General features: G+C 32.0%; 1 pseudogene; it reads left to right on the forward strand.

Annotated features, from left to right (window-relative positions):
• Positions 1-1,317: 1,317 nt before the first annotated feature.
• On the forward strand, positions 1,318-3,898 carry LOC129287469 (uncharacterized; annotated as a pseudogene).
• Positions 3,899-20,272: the final 16,374 nt, after the last annotated feature.

Raw genomic sequence — 20,272 nt, forward strand, 5'->3', positions numbered from 1 at the left:
GGTCCATACTTCTTCGTTCCAAGTTTATATTCCTCCTATTAAAAAATAAAAAAAAACATTTTTAATTAAATTTTATTTTCAATAAAATAGTTACTTCTATGTAAATTAATACTATTTTTTTATATTTATTTATATTTAATAAGGTGTTTTACTTTAAAATAAATATAAAGTGATTTATTCATTAAGAACGTTTTAAAAAAATATAATGATTATACTTTAAAAAATTAAAAAAAAATTTCATTTTTTAACATATGATCTCTCAAAAGATGTTCTATATTTTTTAACAGAATGAGTATGTTGAAAGCTAAAATTTAAGGTTGTTTTATTCCTAACAATTTCTTTACTTCCATATTTAGAACTTAACATGACAAGTTAGTGCAACCTAGAGGGATAAGTCTAAAAATTAAATCAAACTTATTGATAGAATTAAGAAAATTCCCAGGTATACACAGAGTTAGAATGAGTGTGCAAATTAAATGCATAAAAAAAATAATCTATCTTAATGATAAGCCCCCTTGTGTAGGCCAAACAATTATCTAATAAGCATTATAAGAAATGATAAAATCATGGTGCATAAGGTATCACGACAATAATGATTTCCCGTAATGGCAGAAGAGTACAACATACTTTTACTCTATCAATGACAGCCTGCAGCGGCATGACAATTGGCAGGACCCATATGAGTTTATTGAGTTTACCTAATGCGGGGCAATCCATCAATGTAGTTTAAAAAGAAGCAAAAGAGAACAAAAAAGATATTAATTTTTTAAAAATTAAATCAGATATTAAACCAAATAAAATAACAAGTCATAATTTTTATGATTCAATCAATTAAATCATTGATCGAATTAATAATATAATAATTAAATAAAAATAATAATATATATATACATACATAATATATATATATATATAAGAAATAAATATTATTTTTAAAATAACTTAACAATAAATTTTAAGATTAAGGATGAATTAATATTATATATCAAGAAAAAATATTTTTCAAAATCTTATAAAGGTTCTATTCAAAAATAAAAACTTTTGACAAAGTTCATTATTTTTATAATATTAGAGTAATTTTCTTGATTTTCTCGTTATTTCTTTTTTTTTTCTAATTACCTAACTGTTTATTGTATTAAAAATATACACGTGTCTAAATAATTAATATTTAATTATATATATATATATATCTCTCTCTCTCTCTCTCTCTCTCTCTCTCTCTCTCTCTCTCTCTCAAAATTACCGTATACGTACATCATGCTGTATCGTGTCGCTACCCGGTGCTTCATAGCAGCTGATTAATTCCACTTGAGAAATCAGAATTTGCGATATCAGATTTCTCGCCTGTGAACTCAACTATGGCTTCCGTGCAAGGCTCTTCACCGCCCCTATTGAGACTTTTTGTGGACAGAGAAAGAAACAAAGTGGTTGTGGGCGAAGCAAGTGCAGATTTCATAGACGCTCTCTTCAGTTTGTTAACCCTTCCTTTGGGAACCATCGTTCGGCTTCTCTCCGACGAGCAAACCGATCGATCACTAAATGTTGGCTGCATCAACAATCTCTACAACAGTGTCCAACATTTCAACACACAGGTACGCGCACTAATAATTCTGATGTACATGTTCAATTTTATTTACAAATTAAAAATTGTATGAATGACACAAATTTGCATGTGAATAGGGTTTGTGGAATGAAATCTGCAAGAAAATGTTGTTGCTTCCGCGTAACCCGTGCGAGAAGCTTTGCCAGACACTAAGATTCAATGTGGATGACACCGAGCCTACCAAGTATTTTATGTGTGTTTCCTGTAGACGGTTAAAGGAGAAATGGCTAAGTACTTTTGAAGGAGCGAGCTGCACATGTGGGAAACTGATGGACCAAGAGATGAAGGTGAAGGGGGAAGAAGATGATAATGCCAAAAGAGATGGAGTTTTTGTTAGAGGCGAGAGGATGTATTTGATCCTTGATGATTTGACAGTTCTTCAAAATTCTGCATGCAACACTATCCACGAACTTGTCCAACTTGGCTACACAGACTTCACCAACCTCGCTGAAAAGTCTCCAGACAATATTGGCTTAAACGAGGTCATTATTGTTGTCGCTTTCATTCTATTTCACTCAATACACATATAATACCTTGTTTGAACTGTTGTAATTATATATATATTTATGAATTAACATTAATTAATAAGTCCAAATGGATTGATTCTTATGATCTTGTGTGGATCGTAATAGGAGGACCACATAAGTGAGCCCAATGGGCAGAGGCCCAATTCACAACCCAGTAACCGTCAGTTATTTCATATCTCTTAACTGACTGAGTCAGAGATAATAAAATATATAATTATTTATTATTTAATAAGGCGGTTACCGATCTGATCTATATAAGACAATTAGTCAATAACTGCAAAGACACACAACTCAATTTCTTCTATTATCTCTGAACTCTCTAAAAGCTCTGGGGGCCTGTGGGTTGTGCACCTGTCTACACTCGAGGTAATTGAGATTTCTTTAACACTCATGAATTCTTCAGGCACGCATGAATTACTTTATTCTATCATATTTTATTATACATATAAATTGAGATATTCAGATTCAACATTAGCTTAAACGAGGTCATTATTGTTGTCGCTTTCACTCTATTTCACTCAATACACATATAATACCTTGTTTGAACTTGATGTTCAATGTGTGTTTTAGATTATGGAATTGTTGAAGCGTGCCTTGATCTCAGCATCTCCTCTATCTGACGTATTCTGCGCTCGAAAAGCTGGTAGATCCGAGCCAGTGGCGTCTTTTGCACCTAGACTAGCTTCACAAGATTTGCATGGGAGTGATTCTTCATATAATCTCCAGATAACAGTGAGCAAGTCAAAGAACAAATTCCTGTTTGCTGAGGAAGATTTCGCTGATTTTCTATTCAGTTTCCTGGCCATGCCTCTTGGATCTACTCTCAAGCTTTTAGATGGCAATGTCAATCTGGGTTCAATGCATAATCTGCATAAAAGTGTGAAGGGTCTGAATCCTTCATGGTTTGGACATTATCGCTCTCCATACTCTCCATTCTCTCCATTACTGGATCTAAAGGGTGCTTCTCAATATGGCTGTAAGAAGCAGAGATTAGATGTCCTAGAAGAAGAAAGGCCTAAATACTATCATGGCACAGGCGTCTATTGAAATAACACATGTTATTTAAGCAATAATGGAGTGATTTCGAAGGACCCTGCTAAGACACAGAGTCCATCGCCGCTGATGTTTCATGACCCAAGATCTGCTGATGGAAGGAGAGGATGCGTGGGATTTGTGAGGAGACCAGCACTTTTTGCTGTGATGGATGATCTTCAAGTCAAGCCATTGACATCTACTTCAAGCATTTCGTTTCTGAAGGGATTGGAAGTCCCTCTGAACGATCTGGAACAGCATAAGGTGACAATTCACAAGACTGAGGTAAAATTTATGCTCTAGCGTTTTTCTGGAAATTAAAGACTGATTTATTAGGTGAATTAAGAATATGGAAAATGCTGGGAAAAGTTGTTATTTTCAATATGACTGTGACATCAATTATCAATTATTTTACATGGTTCAGGCACTGAATCTGTTGGGAGCATCTCTGACATCCGAAGCTGCATTGACCAATGGGCTTCTCTATTTGGTGAAGAAGCAAAGAAAAGAAGCGACTGAGCGGTAGGATAATGAGTAATTATATTTAGAAAAATAGGAAAAAAAAAAAAAAACAAGAAGAAGCAACCAAAGCTTGAACTTCTTGCATTTGGTTACAAGGAAAGGGGCATTCTAGAACTTGCTGTATTAAGTTTGGATATGTTGATTTTATATCAGATGGCAATGGCAATATCCTGGATTAGATATATGTATGGAACTTAAAAGTTGTGATGTAAATAAATAATACTGTCGTAATGGCAATATCTTGCATTGGATGGAACTTTTATATCAGTCAAACAACAAAGACAACGAGTATCTAGATATTTGTATGGAACTCAACATTGTTGTGATGTAAATAAATAACTATGCACTCGTTACTAGAATCTGGATTTTTTTATGATAAAAGTTTCAAGATAATCATAATCATAATTTTGCCTAAATATTAAAAAACATTATTAAATCCATGCACATTTGTTCAAAGTTATATATATTAAAATTTATGTTTATAATAATAAATATTAAAAATGCACCCCTTTCGTTTAAAAATATAAGAAAATTTTTGAAAAGTTGGATATTTAAAAATATAAGGTATTTTTAATCTTTTAAGGTATAATTATTATCTTTTTTAAAAAAATATCCATATTAATAATAACTTTATATTTATTGTAAGATATTTAATAGAAATAAATATGAAAAAATAAGGCTAATTTAAAAGTACATAACTATTTTATTGAAAAATAAGATCCAATTAAAATGTTTTATATTTTTAAAGAGAGGGAGTATACTAATCAAAATTAATGCACCTTTTGATATTCTTTATCATTATCCGTATAAATATGAATTGATTAGATTCATGAATATGAAGAGAAAGTGAACAGTATAGAGTCATTTTTGGCGCTTTTCCATGCAATGTACAATGCGCTAGGAAGCTATGAATGTATTAATATAATTTAATCATACATCTAAATTTGATACGCTCTTAAGGCTCTTTAACAGTATTTTAAGGACTGGACATACTGACCGTCCGATTGCCCCCCGCTTTTGAAAACGGCTTGGTCAAGCTACTTGGACTGTTTGGACAGTTGGATCGGGTTGAGTCGGATTTAACCGGGCGGATTTCAGTACACTGGATTCAAACCGGAATGGGTCTATAGCCAGTCAAACGGTCTGAAAGGGGGAAAAAAGAAAAGAAAAGCCTCCTGACTCTTCAGTTGATCTCGCAGCGACAGGAACTGGGTTCTGGCTTTTTGTTCTTCACTTCTTCAATCATTCAGCTTTCCTTTCACGTTTCTTCACACAATCAGATCTGCTGCTGTCGTCGTCCGTCTTTACTCATTCCATCGGCAACAGGAATCTTCCCTATTCCTGTTTGTAAGCCTCCGTTCGTGCGTTGCTACTCGCTAGTCTGTTCTTCAATTACTGAGGCTGAGCCTGTAAACGTTTGAGACTTGAGAGAGACATGTGATAGACACAAAGCACGGGGAAGATGGATACGAAGAGGGAATGAAACAGAAGCTAAGAATATTAAATGGTGACTTTGGGTGAGGAGGTAGTTTTAGGATAGAACAGGGGAGGAGCTATCTTCAGATTGGTTCAGTTTTATTGAGTCTTGCGCTCACTGCCAACTTTGAAAGGGGGAAAAAAAAAAACTCAATTTTGTTTTTCTACTTTCGTCGCTCCACAGCACATATAATTTTTTTTCTATTATTTTACCTAAAATAAATGATTATAATTTTTCATGCTAGCTTTAAATATTTATTTTAGTTTTTGATTAAAAAATAAATAAGACTAAATAAATAAAACTACATAATATAAACAATAAATTATATATAAATATTATAAGTGTTACATACCATTAAAATATATTTATAAAAATATTTTACTCTTTTATTAGTTAATATTAATTTTTATATTTTTATTTTATTTAATTATTTTATGATCAGTTCAATCATTGATCTAATAGATTAAATTATAAGAATCAAGCCTTTGACATGCCTTATTCGTTTTTTGGGTTTAACATCCTGGTTTTAAAACACTACCCCTTAATCATTCTCATTCGCTACCGTGTCCACTGTTCATCATTATCATTGTTTATCAACTTTTTCTTTCTTTCTTTTTTTGAAGGTAAGAAAAATTATCAACTTGATATATATGTGAAGCTGAATTTATCTCTTCACGTAGGTTTTCCGGAGTGAAATCTGTAAAAAGATGCTACTGTGGCCGCGTAATCCGTGCGAAAAGCTGTGCCGGAAACTAAGATTCAATGTCGATGACACAGAGTCCACCAAGTACTTGATATGTCACTCCCGTGGTGTGGGCGGTGGAAAATTGCAAAGAACCTTTGCAGGAGCGAGTTGCTTATGTCGGAAACTTATGGCTAGTGAAATTAAGTTTGTGTCTGATTTTCAATTTATTAAAAATTTATTTATTAAAAATTAATTTAATAAAATTGAGTTATTATAATAAAATTTAAATTTAAATATATTTATTAAAAAGTCAGTTCAGTAAATTAAAAATTGTTTAAATTATGATAATAAAATATACAATTATTACAAAGGACATTAATTCATAATAATTTATAATTTTTATTATATAAATGTAATATATTTAAAATGTTTAAAAATATGATAAAAATATTAAATGCCATAAAATTTAATATATTAAATAATAAAAATAAAAAAAATATAAAGTTTGATATATTAAAAAAATTATATAATAAATAGTTCACCAGATATTAATATTGACAATTAACATGATTGATATATTAATTAATAATAGTATAAAATATAAAATTTGATATTTTGGACAAAATTATATAAATAGTTTGAATATACATCAATATTAAAAATTAACAAGATTAATTATTCAATCTATAATGCTAAAAACTTGATCTCTAATAATAATAATTATTTAAATAATAATTATATTTTTAATAAATTAACAATATATTTTAAATAAAAGAATAATATATTAAAGGAGTAGCATGGTCAAATAATATCTCATTTTTTAAATTCACTTTTCAAATCCTCTTTCAAGTTACTTTTGCAAATTCACATTTAAATCATTTCAGAAAGTACTTTTTAAAAGCATATTTTCTCAATTATTTGATACCAAACAACTTTTACATCTTAAATGTTAGAAAGTCCTTTCTAAATATGAAATGTAGTTTACCCAAACATATCCTGAGTTAGAGTGGGGGAGAGATAATTCCAAAGGAGATGGTGCTTTTGTTAGATGCGAGAGTATATATTTGATCTTTGATGATCTAAGGGTTCTTCAAAATTCTCCTGCAAACACTGTACATCAACTTCTCCAACTTGGTTTCACAGGCTTCACCAAGCTCAATCTAGTTCAAGTCACTCCAAACGTTGGCTTAAACTAGGCAATATTTTCATGAATATTTTTTATTTTCAAATTTTATGTAAGCCTTCTCTTAAAAACAAATTCGTTTGTTAAAAGTATTATATCCATTCTTTTTTTTCCTGAATAAAACAACTACGCAAAACTAGAAGATGTAAACAATCATTTTTGATATTCTTCACACACACACACATTTGATTTAATTTATTTATTTTGCCATTAATCATATTCAATACTGCCTGAAGATTAATTAAAAAAAAAAGAGTAGGATTCGAAATACCTTAATTGAACTTGATGATTAATGTGCTTACACACATAAATGTGCGTTTTACATTGAGGTCTAGTTTTTTATTTTTGGTCAAAAGAAATTCATTCAACAAAATAAGTCAAGACAAAAACCCAATACAAAAATTTAGCCAATACCAGGATGAGAATTCAGACCATCTAAACATAAAATACTATCAAGAGCAGGTGGGGGCACAGGGGCCCAACCAAAGGGGTACACCTCCTCATGGGACCTACTAGCAAGCCAGTATGCTCCTAGGTTAATAGATATAGGAATCCAATGAAAAATAATAGCAAAAAATTTAGACCTAGGCTCTAAGATATTAGAAAGTAAATAGCTAGATTTCCTATCAAGACCAAGACTATTGTTATTAGTTGCATCCACCAGCAACTTGCATTCAAATTCAAATTCCACATAGAGAAAACTGCAATTTAAAGCCATTTGCATCCCTTTTCTCAAAGCTTTGGCTTCTGCCATCAAAGGAGAAATAGCCTTACAGGAGCAAGACATCCAATCTGCAAGCTTTCCAAAAGAGTCTTGAAACATAACACCAACCCCACCTTTCTTGCCATCACAATTAAAACTTCCTTCAATATTACATTTAATGAAAGGATCAGAAAGGGAAAACTAATGTGGTTGAGTAGCGCACAACACATTATATGAACTAGAGCTAGACTGAAAGTGATCTTCCCAACCATGAGCCATCTAGAATTCACACAACATAAATTCAGCATGATTAGCAATAAAAAGAGGATCAATATTAGTGAGACTATATAAGCAAGAGCATTTACATTTTCAAATTTGCCAATACATCATATCAATTAAAGCTTTCCTGAAATCATCAAAATCAGAATCTAAAAAACACTAGTGTAATGTAACATCTGGGACAAATTAATCATGATTAGTTAACCTAATGATTTAGATTAATGAGTTAATGAGGTGTATGGCTAAAGGGGCCTAACTTGGTGTAATTGTTGTGATTTTAGCCCTAGAAGTGGGTTCAGATCGATGGCGGGCCACCCGAGTAGGGAAAGAGGAAGAAAGAATGAAGGTTTGCCCTTTATGCCACATGTTGCGGCACGTGATCAATCTGCCACAGCGTACAGGGAAAATATGAAAGTAATAGGCCTCTTTGTGCCATACGTTGTGGCAGAGGGCAGCGTGCGCCATGGCATACAACCAAAATTCTAATAAATCAGTTTGCATTCTATGTAAAAATAGAGAAGAAGAAGGAAGGAAACTGAAGAGCTCAACTTTAGCTTTGCTAGGGCATATTGAGGGATCACATTAAGGATAGATTGAAGCTCCTAAACACCTAAGGTAAGTAATCTAAGCCCTCTTCTTCCTTTCTCTCCTTCATTTATGATGATTTGTGATAGGGTTTGAATTGAGAGATTAATTTTTGGTCCGTAGGATTATGTGTCCATTTCCATTGATTAAAATGAGTATAATGGGAGTTATCTAAGGTGTTGGAATACCACATTAATGATTTTTCAAGTGGCAAGTCCATGGGGGTAGTAAATACTCAAAAATTAATATAAATGTGATAGTTAGGAGAGGTTTATGTCTATTAATAGTGGTTTGAAGAGTTATTAATGATAATGTGTATTAATGGAACTTAAAGAGCCCATTGGGTGTGAATGGGTAGAAATTTATGGATTGATAGAATAGACATGTGGAGTTTGATATTGGTGAATCCTCAAAGATGGGATTATGATAATATTCTTGATTTTGATTGTAGTGTGAGTTAAATTTGGCACCATTCAAGCTTGGGAGAAACTTTGGAAGTATTTTTGTGTGAAGGGTAAACCTTTGACTTCTCAAAAGTTTGAGATACCTGGAAAAAACCTAATTTTTATAATTGAATATTAATTGTATTTGTGAAATATGGTTTATGATTTAAATTAATGATGCATATTGGTAATGTGTTTGACTTGTAAAATGATTTTGAAAAGAAAAACCTCAATTTTGCCACCCCTTATGATTTGTGAACTTGATTATGGTTTGTTGTTATGGGTGGTGATTTGTGATATGACATGTATTGACTATGTGGAGTAAGTGAATATGAGTATGTGAGATTATTTGCCATAAATTAATTCTTTGAAAAGCATATTATGTGAGAAATGTGCATAGCATGATCATTGGTGAGAGTTCACCTAGGGAAGAGGAGTAAATTAGTTTAAATCCACGTGGTGCTAGTAGTGATCGTTGAAATTGGAAACTTGCCTTGGCACCGACCATTGAAATCGAGAGGTAGTCCTTATCCCATGGTTGATTAAAGACTGTCCCACTTGTTTTATGAGAGATTTGGACTTAATTAGTCTCTATTGGATCATGAGGAGGCTAGATTAGGAATACAACACCCCATGGTTGTTAGTATTGGAGGAAACCAGATTACATAAGTGAGTGAGTTTATCGTAGCCCAATAACTCCTCATAAGTGGAAGGCTGGGTTAGTCCGTGAAGGACGTAACCACGTGATAACCACCGATTTTATGTAGAAGGTAACAAGAGGGTATAAGGTTGGCATTTAATCATGCATATAAATTCAGCCACATGGTTTTTAATATTGTGGTCCAGCATGTATTAGGGGTACATGGTTGGTAGTATTGCGATCCCGTATTGTGCATTGTGATTTAAAAAGTGGATATATGTGTTTTTGGGCCCATTCACATGGTTGTTAGTTTTATGATCCGCGGCTAAGTTTTCACATGTGTTATCTATGTGTTCGCTTGTTTGCATCTACCCACAATTGATATACAACTGTATAGGTTAGGTAAAACTTGGTTACTGAGTGATTGTACTCACCCCTTAATTCTCAATATTTTAAGATCTAGCTCTTTGGATCCGAGTTTGGGAAAACATATGGAGGCTTAGGATTGTGGAGTAATCATCTACATGCCTTTTTTTATTATTTTCATGTATATATGTTAATGCAATTGCCAATTAGGATCACTTGACATTATTTTACTTGCATTAGTTTGTGAATAACTTGTGTATTTTGTGCCTCGGGTTAGTGAGTTTTAGTTGTAAACCTGTGGATAGGGCTAAAATACTCGTGCAAGTAGAAACATGTGTATTTTGAAAGATTTGGAATGAAAATGATGATTTTGTGCAACAATTTCCTCCCCTTTTAGTGTTTTGTGAAAATTGGGGTTGAGTAGTGACTTTATAATATAAGTGTTTTTGATTGTATATGGTGCATTACACGAGTCCGCTATAGTCTATTGAGTGTTGTTGGATGGTAGATGTAGGCTTTTAGCACTTGTAGTTGAGTTGGAACACTAAAATTGTGAGATTTTTGTGAAAAGTAGTCAAAATAGGTTTTAGTAGCCAACTTTTTATGGAAAAAGAATTTGAGTGCGAAACCTATGCCATTAGCTAAAGTTAGGAGAAAGCTCTGTGTAGACATTGAAACTACCTCAATCGAATGTCAGACGGAGATTTGAAATGCATCAGAAGTTTGCCCCTTATGCTGTCAAATTACAGCACTGATACTGTCATTTCGTGCAATGGGCCGTGGCATATGGCACAAAGAAGGATGAGCCACGACACATATGTCGTATGTTGCAGTGCACATGTCATTTTTTGTACAAAATTTATTTTTGAGTTGTAAAATTCAGTGTTTTGGGTCCCATTTGATTTTTAAGCTTTCGCACTGTTTTCAAACTCTGATTTGAGCTTAATAAGTATTATTTGAGATTTAAAATGTTGAATTTAGGATTCCATTGTACATGATTTGAGAAATTTTCTTTTTTATAAAATTTTACAACTTCGGTAATCCTTTTAAGGTTAATCCCTTGATTACTTTGATTTTGGAGTTTATTGTGGATCAGTAAAGGAGATCTTACAACTTAGTATTAGTTTCTCTAGTTATGAGGATTGGTTTATGGCTTGATATGAGGAGTTTGCTTGTGAATAGTGCATTTGCATATAGAACTTGACAATTAACATTATACACATGTTCTTTTTCCCATTGAGCTAGTGCTAATCTTAAATTTTGGCCTAATACTAGGGATTGTCAGTAAGACCCCTGGGATTGTCACTAAGGCACAATCTACAGCTAGGAATACTAGGGATCTATAGGTCATTCTAGAAACTTAAATTTTAGCTAGACCCAATACTCTAACAAACTTTATCATCCAGAAGCTTGCGACCTACCAAAATACTCTGCCAAAGCCATAAGGCTTAAGATCCCTGCTCGGCACTCATAAAATTAGATTTAGGAAAGTAAATTCCTTTCAGAACTTGCACCCATAGTTCATTAGGTTCATTAAGAATACGCCATCCTTATTTTGCTAAAAAAGCAATATTAAAATTTAAAAAATCCCTAAAACCTAAACCACCCTTACATTTATAATGTGCCATTTTATCCCAAGCCACCCAATGCATCTTCTTTCATTAGCTTTTTGTCCCCACTTAAAATTAGAAATCAAACTATTCAAATCTTGGCAAACTTTTTTTAGGAAAAGAAAGCAAGACATTGAAAAGGTTGGAATAGCACTAGCCATAAATTTAATAAGAACTTCTCTACTAGCAAAAGATAAAAACTTATTTTTCTAACCTTAAATCTTTCTTTTGACTCTATCTTTTACAAACACCAAAGCCTATAACTTAGATCTACCCCACAGCACTGGCAAACCCAAATACTTCCCTGGACAATCCACCATCTGTATATTAAGGAGATCACACAACTCTTCTCTAATGGTATTAGGAGTACCACTAGAGAAAAATAAATAAGATTTTTATAAATTGACTCTTTGCCCAGAAGCATGACAATACAAATCAATAAGTGACTTCAAAACAACACAATTCTGACTATTAGCTTTAATAAAGAAGACTAAATCATCAGTAAAAAAGCTATGGGTGATAACAGAACAATTTCTTACAAGCTTCACACTAGTAAGTAAACTATTTTCAGCAAAAGTAGTAATCGTATTAGATAGAACGTCTGCAACAATGATGAACAAATAAGGAGACAATGAGTTCCCTTGGTGGAGACCACATTGGGGAAGAATTGTAGCTAGACTTCTCCTAGCTATATGGAGATTAAAAGAAATAGAGGTGACATAGGTTATAACTTTATCAACCCAACCACTGTCAAAACCCATTTTTAACAAAACCTCTTTCAAAAAGTTCCACTTTACCTTATCATAAGCTTTATATATGTCTAACTTCAAAGCTAATTCCTATTTTTTTCCAATTCTTAGTTCTCAAATAATGGAACATCTCATAAACAATAACAATGTTATCTTGGATATGTCTTTTTGCAACAAAAGCTCTTTGATTTTGAGAAATCAACTTAGGAAAAATATGCTTTAGCCTAGATGTAATAATTTTTGAAATAATTTTGAATGAGAAATTGTAAAGGCTAATAGGTTTGTAGTGCCCCACAGTCCCAGGCACTTCAATCTTAGGAATCGTGACTAGATTAGTATTATTGATAATATCGATTGGATGATTATGATTGAATAAATCACTGACAGAATCACAAACCAAGTCCCTAATAGTGTCCCACGAAAAGTGATAAAAGATACTTGAGAAGCCATTTGGGCTAGGTGCCTTAAGTTTACCAAGATCAAAAGCAGCTCTTCAAATTTCATCTCTAGAAGCAAGTCTCAATAGATCTTCATTCATTTGGGAAGTAACAACAGGTTTAACATAACCAAGAACTTCATTAAAATCTCGAGGTCCTGTCGTAGAAAAACGATCAGTATACAAATTCTTGAATTGATTATCAATCTCCAAATGATCTTCAATTCAATTCCCTTCAGGATCTTTTAATATAATCACCTTATTATGCTGCCTTCTCATAATAGTAGATAAGTGAAAGAAGCGTGAATTCTGATCTCCATATTTGAGCTAGTTAATTCTAGCCATTTTTCCCTAAAATTTTTCCTCATTCTCCCACCTACATAACAATTCTTGCTTGAGCTCCCTGACTGTATTTTTTTTACAGCATCCTAATCCCCCATGTAACACTATTTCAGCTTTTCCTTAATTTGAGCTATTTCAATTTGATTATTCCTAAAGTGCTCACAACTCCACTTAATCAAGGCTTTGCTTGTAATGCCCAGTCTAGCTCTTAATTCGTGAATAAGTATCTCTTGAACCTCCAAAGCTTGCTTCCAACTCTTGTTAACAACGCTTTGGTATTGGGGGTGAGAGGTCTATATATGCTTAAATTTGAAACTTTTTTAACCTTTAACATCGACATAATGAGAGTGAAGAATTATAGGGGAATGGTCAAACCCTACAGGCTCCAAATTAAATAAAATAGCATTAGGAAATTTAAATCTCCACCTTAGATTGCAAATAGATTCGTCCAAATGCTTGCGTATAAAGTCAGCATCCTCTCTCTTGTTAGCCTAATTAAAACATTGCCCTTTCCAATCCAAATCTAATAACTGATTAAATTGCATAAAATTAAAAAAGCCATGAGCATACTTATTAGGACGCACCCTTCCACTTTCTTTCTCTCTATCATAAATGAAATCGTTAATATCACCCAAGCAAACCCAAAGTTCATCACATCTAGGATTTAACTGAGTAAGCAAAGCCCACCAACGTTGCCTTTCATCAAAAGTAGGTAGGCCATAAACAAAGGCAATCTACCCTTTGAGATTGTTTGTACCACTTTTAACCTTAACATGAATGTTATTCTTAGAAGAACTATAAATATAAATGACCACCTCCTCTTTCCACAATAAACACAAACCACCAGAAAGCCCTATAGGGTCCACATAAGTCAAAAAATGAAAATCAAATTGCCTATAAAATCTCTCCATTCTAGCTTGTTGTTGTCTGGTTTCGGAGAGAAAAACCAGATGGGGTCAATATTTATTCATAAGGAATTAAAGATTCCTTTCATGTCAGAAAAGACCCTGCTCCCTGATAGTTCCAAGTTATAGCACTCATGGCGACTCAGTGGCCTTTGACGGTAGGCCACCACACCTTTCAATAGCATCAACAATAAATTTGACATCCACTGCATCACAAATAGACACAGGAACCTCAACCAGCTTAGAAAAGCCTTGCTTCTTATTTTCCTTCCCTCTTTGCTTCCTATTTTTTAGAGAACAACAAGACTTCTTCCTTTCAACAAACCTTAGTTTCTAAATAGAACCATTATCTTTCTCACTTTGTGGTTCAAAAACTAATTTCTTGTAGATTATAGCCTTCTTAGCAACAAAATCCTCCCACTTTTCACCACGACCTCTTTTCAGATTAATTTTAGTTAATTCCTAAATCAAAATTTTCTTATAGATAAGAAGCCTAGGAATAATCTCAAATGGAATCATACGCTTCTCCTCTTCAAATGGAAATTCAACAAAATAGGAATTACTAATCTGAGGGCTTTTAATTAAAGGGGCTTTTTGTAGTAGGCAAAAGGGACTTCTTCACAGGTACAATAACTATAGCATTAGATGGGCTTAGAATTGAACATTAATTATCCTTTGATTTAGTAACCATTTCTGGCCTCTATGCATATGAATTCCTAAGCTTAGGCCCTATATCCTTATCTTCCCCTACTTATACCCTTTGTCTTTTCTTTCCTTTATACAGGTGTTGACCTATTAGCACCCTGTGGTAAGTTGCTAAAACGGACTGTCTTTTTCTTCTCTACCATAACAAAATCATGTTTTATATCTAAAATAACATAATCACATTTAACATCTCCCATACTTGAATGGCCCTCACCCACACTCCTTTTAGAATCAACTGAGTCACGCACCTCCTCCATATCCACTGAGACGCATCATGGATAGAAATGAGAGCAGATATGTCTCTTACTGGGCTAAAACCCAATGAAGCATCATACAAAGGAATATCAGGGTTAACTTTAGACATTACTCTTTCCTTCCCACAGGATCACTGATCATGCCCAATAATTCCACATTTATAACAAGAGTTTTTTAGTTTTTCATATCTCATATTAACCCAAGCATCAGATAACTCTAGTCGAGATACCTAAAACCCAACAATAAGAGGCTTATGATGATCAATCTCAACTCTAATTCAAACAAAATCTTGAAATAGGGCATTGTTAAGCTTCGAGTATTTAAAAAAATAACCTTCCCTACTTGGCTACCCATTAGCAGAATATTTTTCACCGTCATAACTTCCTTTAGGAGGTCCTACGCTTGAACCCAAAAGAGACATTTCTCCAGACAAACCTCATAAATGGACAACAATAGCGGTCATGGCCACACATGCAATAAATGACTAGATACATTCTAAGGGCCATCATGAATAATATGATCATAATCAATCTTAGAAGAAAAACTAAAGATGTACCAGCCACTATGCTCATTCATTTCAACTTTCTCCAATTCTTCAACACCATTTTTCAAAAAACTCTTGATTCATCCATTTATCAGTGAAGAGCTTCCCAACGAGCAGACATTCTTTCTCAATTTGAGCAATTGCCTCCATCTACTCCAATGATATTCTTTGTTTACTAGCAGCTTTCGTCATTACAAAATATAAAAAAGCAAAAAAAAGTAAAAAAGATTGCAACAAAAGAAAAATGGAAGACGGTAGAAGGATGAATAAAAAGACAAAAAAGGGGAAAAGTAGAGTGAATGAGAAGCAAAAAGGAAAGAGAGAAGGAAAGAAAGGACAAAAGAAAATTCAAAGATTCTCTCACTGGAGAAAGGGCTCAAAAAACTTGTAGATTGAGGTCTAGTTAAAGCGAGCCTTGATCTCCAAATCTCCTCTCAGCATGATGTATTCTTAGCTTGGGAAGCTGGTGGATCTAACCTTACATCCTCTTTCATACCTAAACTAGCTCCATCAAAGTGCCGGCCTGATCATTGGACTCGCTCAAAGTGTAAATGATTGTGTAATTAATCTCAAGACAACAATGAGAAAGTCAATGAACAAAATCCTATATGCTGAAGCTGAGGTTGATTTTTTATTTTTTTCTATTTAGCTTCTTGGCAGTTCCCCTTGAATATATTATAAAGCTTTTAGAAGGCAATGTTACAATGGGATCTATGCAAAATTTGTACAGAAGCATGAACGGGATGACGTTCAGCAGTACAATAATGTTTGAATTGTACCAAGATATCACTGCCCCAATCGTCGCCATGGAATCTTGCCCGAAATCTCCATCTGGGTCATCACAAGTTGCTATCTTTTGAGCAGGAAATTCCTCAGATGAGATAAAGAAATACTCTTTTGATCCTGCTTATAAGTCACTTTCAATATATTTTATCAGTACCAAAAAAAATTTTAAAACTCATTAATTTTGTTTTAAAATTTAATAAGTTTTTAACTTTACTCCTATTAAATATACATACTAAAATAACATATTTCCTCTCTTCAACATTCAATAGAGGGTAAGAAAATTTATAATAAAAATTTAATAATGTGACTTATAAATAGGATCAAAATAGTTCTTCTCTCTCTGCCCTATAAATAGGACGAGAGGGAGTATAGTTGAGTTTCAAATTTGAAGGTGATAATGTAATTAATGATCAGAACTCAGGGCAGAGAAGAAACTATCCTTTTTTCCCATTCCGGGAATTCCTCAGAAGGTGTGAAGGCAAGGTAATGGTGAGAAATTATGACTGAGAGCGAGTGATTGCAAATGAATGGAGAGAAAAGAAGGAGACTTAAAGAGATGTGAAATTTTGTGGGTCGACTATAATTTTCAGAGATTGGAATTGGAAGCAAAATAAGCATTTATTTGATCTACGTTTTTGAGTTAGATGGGATTATTTTCAGACGTGGGACTGTCGTTATCTTATAGTTTCTTTCTCCAGAAGAGAAGAGCAGAGACACACACACAGAGAGAGAGAGAGAGAGAGAGAAAGTTAGGGAGATTTTAATAATAAAGTGATAGCAAAATTCTTTATTGAGATGTCATCAAGCTGCTAAGGACACATTTGGGCAGGGGAAATTGAATTATAAGGTGGTTTTATTGTATCATGTGCATTTCTTCAAGGTGAGAAAATTGACAATTAAATATGTTATTATTTTAAGATTCATGAATTGGCCAATAACACACTCAGAGGTTTAATAAGCTAAAAATTATTGAAATCTTTTAAGTTATTGTGACGTTATTGAGAGTCGAGATTGTGTACATTGGCCTGGGTTCCAAGCAAGAAAAGGCCAAATACAGTTAAACTTGGTATTTATGCGCAATAGTAAATGGAAAGAGTTAAATCCATAGAGGAAGAGATAAAGAGGGAGGCTAATAACTAACAAGGATGTTTCTATGTGTGATATAAAAGGTAAACAAAGGCATGGCCGGTTTGTGATTACAAGGTGGTGACCACTCTTAACTCCTTGCATTTGGCTGCCGGCAACCCCAAAGCCCTTTTCCTCTATTTGTTCAACATAAATAAAATTATACTATTTCTTGCCTTTGTTACAGAGCACATTCAATATATATATATATATATATATTCCTCTTAATATAAGACACATTATGAAGTATTAATTACATTTTTTAATATGTTTTATTTAAATTCATTAACTATGAGAAAGAATTCAATTCAAATTCAAATTTTTTTATTTAAATAAAAGTAAAATTGAAAATTTATTTCATTTTTAGACAAAAATAATAATTTAACTACATTACCTTGATTTTGAAAAGATAGTTAAAGGTGATTTATAATAGGGCTTGGAGGAATTATTCTCTTTAATCTTAATCATAAGACAATTTTAAAACCTTATTTGATTTTAAATTCTCCTTCCGTTTAAAAATTTAAGGCATTTTTAACCGAATTTTACATTTAATAAAGTAGTTACCTACTTTTTAATTAACTCCATCTTTTCATATTTACCCCTATTAAATACCTTATAATAAATATAAAGTCATTATCAATAGGGATACTTAAAAAAAAAAAGGCAATGATTACACATTGAAAGATTAAAAATGCCTTACATTTTTGAACACCCAACTCTTTAAAAAATACCTTATATTTTTTAACAGAAGGAGCATTATATAGGACAAAGATATGGTAGCTAATTTTTTTAATCTTATCATTTCTTAATTGCAGTAAATTGTTGACATGCTTTTGATTTCTACAGAGCATTTTATTATGGTTATTAACTTTAATTAAGGGTAAAATTGAAAAGTCATATATTTTTATACAAGTTTAAGGTATTAACTACATTTCCTTAAGGTAAAAAAACTACAATTTCTTGAAAACCATATAGTTTGTTAACTTTGCTCCATAATTAGGATGGGAAGGAGTGTACCCTATCTAATCTTATTTTAAATGTGAGAACTAGTTGAAGAGCTTGTTTTAATTATATTCGTAAGACTTTAATATCACTTGTCTATCTTATTATTATTATTTAAAAATAACCCTATTTATTACAAAATATTTTCACTTCAAAATATTAGGTTGATTTAATAGAAGGGTATTTTAATAAAATTATCATAAATTTTAACACATGAATAAAAAATAACCAACTTATTAAAATATGTTGGAGTAATATATATATATATATATATATATAATGAATTGCATGAACCAAAAAACCATAAGGTAATTATTATTCTCCATGACTTATTCTGCATTGAAATAAAACATCATATGATGCATATGTTTTTCTTGTTATTCATGTATCAGTAATTATTCATACAATGCATAGTCATCGTGCATTGTATGAATAATCATATATAATTACAAGAAAAACACTTGCGTCAAAATAATATTTCATTTTAACAAGGAAAACATACATAGCAGCTGCCGTAAATTTTTTATTAAGCATCAAAATTTTCAATAAATGAGATTACATGTTCATGGACAAGATCAATTGTAAATGAGACTTAGGTTCTTGAATTGAAAGCCAATAAAAATATGCAAACCCATTCAGATTTTGATGTGAATTGTGAAATATAAGCTTTCAAGGGAGTTCAGAGTAGTTATTGCAGCTTGCTGCTCAACCGAATACAAAAATGACAATCGATGCGCAGGAAAAAGCAAGCATCGAATTAATGAGAATTATACAGCAAAAAAAAAAAAAAAAACCAGCTATTTTGGCAAAACAAAATGAAAAAATGACAATAAAATTTTTTCAAATTATGTAAATGATAATTTGATATCTTAAAATGTTATAATACTAATGAAATTCCTAGAGACTTTTCTATTATTAAAGAATTAATATAAATGATCAAATTATCCTTAGTTTATGATTTCAAATGCGAATTTGAGAATTGATGTTGTATTCTTGCAATTTTAAAAAGAAAAATTGTGAATATTAGAATAAAACTTGTGAATAGTAATTGATATTTGCAACACTTGAGGATTATCAAAATTTTAAATGTAAATTAGTGAATTATTATTGAATTCTTGCAATTTTAAAAGGAAAAGTTATGAATCTTAGAACAAAACTTGTGAATGACAATTGATATTTGAAGTAAGGCTAATTTGGTTATTTATATTAATTCTTTAATGATAAAAAAATTTCTAAGAATTTCATTGATATTATAATATTTCAAGGGACTAAATTATTATTTATATAATTTGGAGAGATTTTATTGTCATTTTTTCAAACAAAATTTATATATAATGGGAAATACCTGCATTTTGTGTAAAACTTCTCAAATTTTATATAATTTTAAATTTTGGAAGATCTGTAAATGAAAGTATAGAAAACATATGATCCTTCTGTAATTCCGTACAAAAAGCTTGATAAAATATCTCTGCTTTTTTTAAAAAAATTAAATTAAATTAAGTTCTATATTATAACTTCTTTTATACCTTGATCATAAAGGTTTCAAATATATAAAACCTCTACTCACGTCCCACCCATTTCTGACCCCCCCTCATAATGAAAGTTTAATCCATCACCTGCTTACAATGGAAAAAGATTACTATTTTTTTAAAAAAGAAAAGAAATAAAAAATTAGTTCAGTTGATAATGATTTAATATATAACTTACTAAAGTAGTTAACTTATAACTATATCTTTCAATTTTTTTTAAAGCTTTATTTGGATAACCC

This window comes from Prosopis cineraria, unplaced genomic scaffold (assembly GCF_029017545.1).
Source record: "Prosopis cineraria cultivar Desert tree isolate PC_DT_omini unplaced genomic scaffold, ASM2901754v1 PC12, whole genome shotgun sequence".
NCBI classification, from domain to species: domain Eukaryota; kingdom Viridiplantae; phylum Streptophyta; class Magnoliopsida; order Fabales; family Fabaceae; genus Prosopis; species Prosopis cineraria.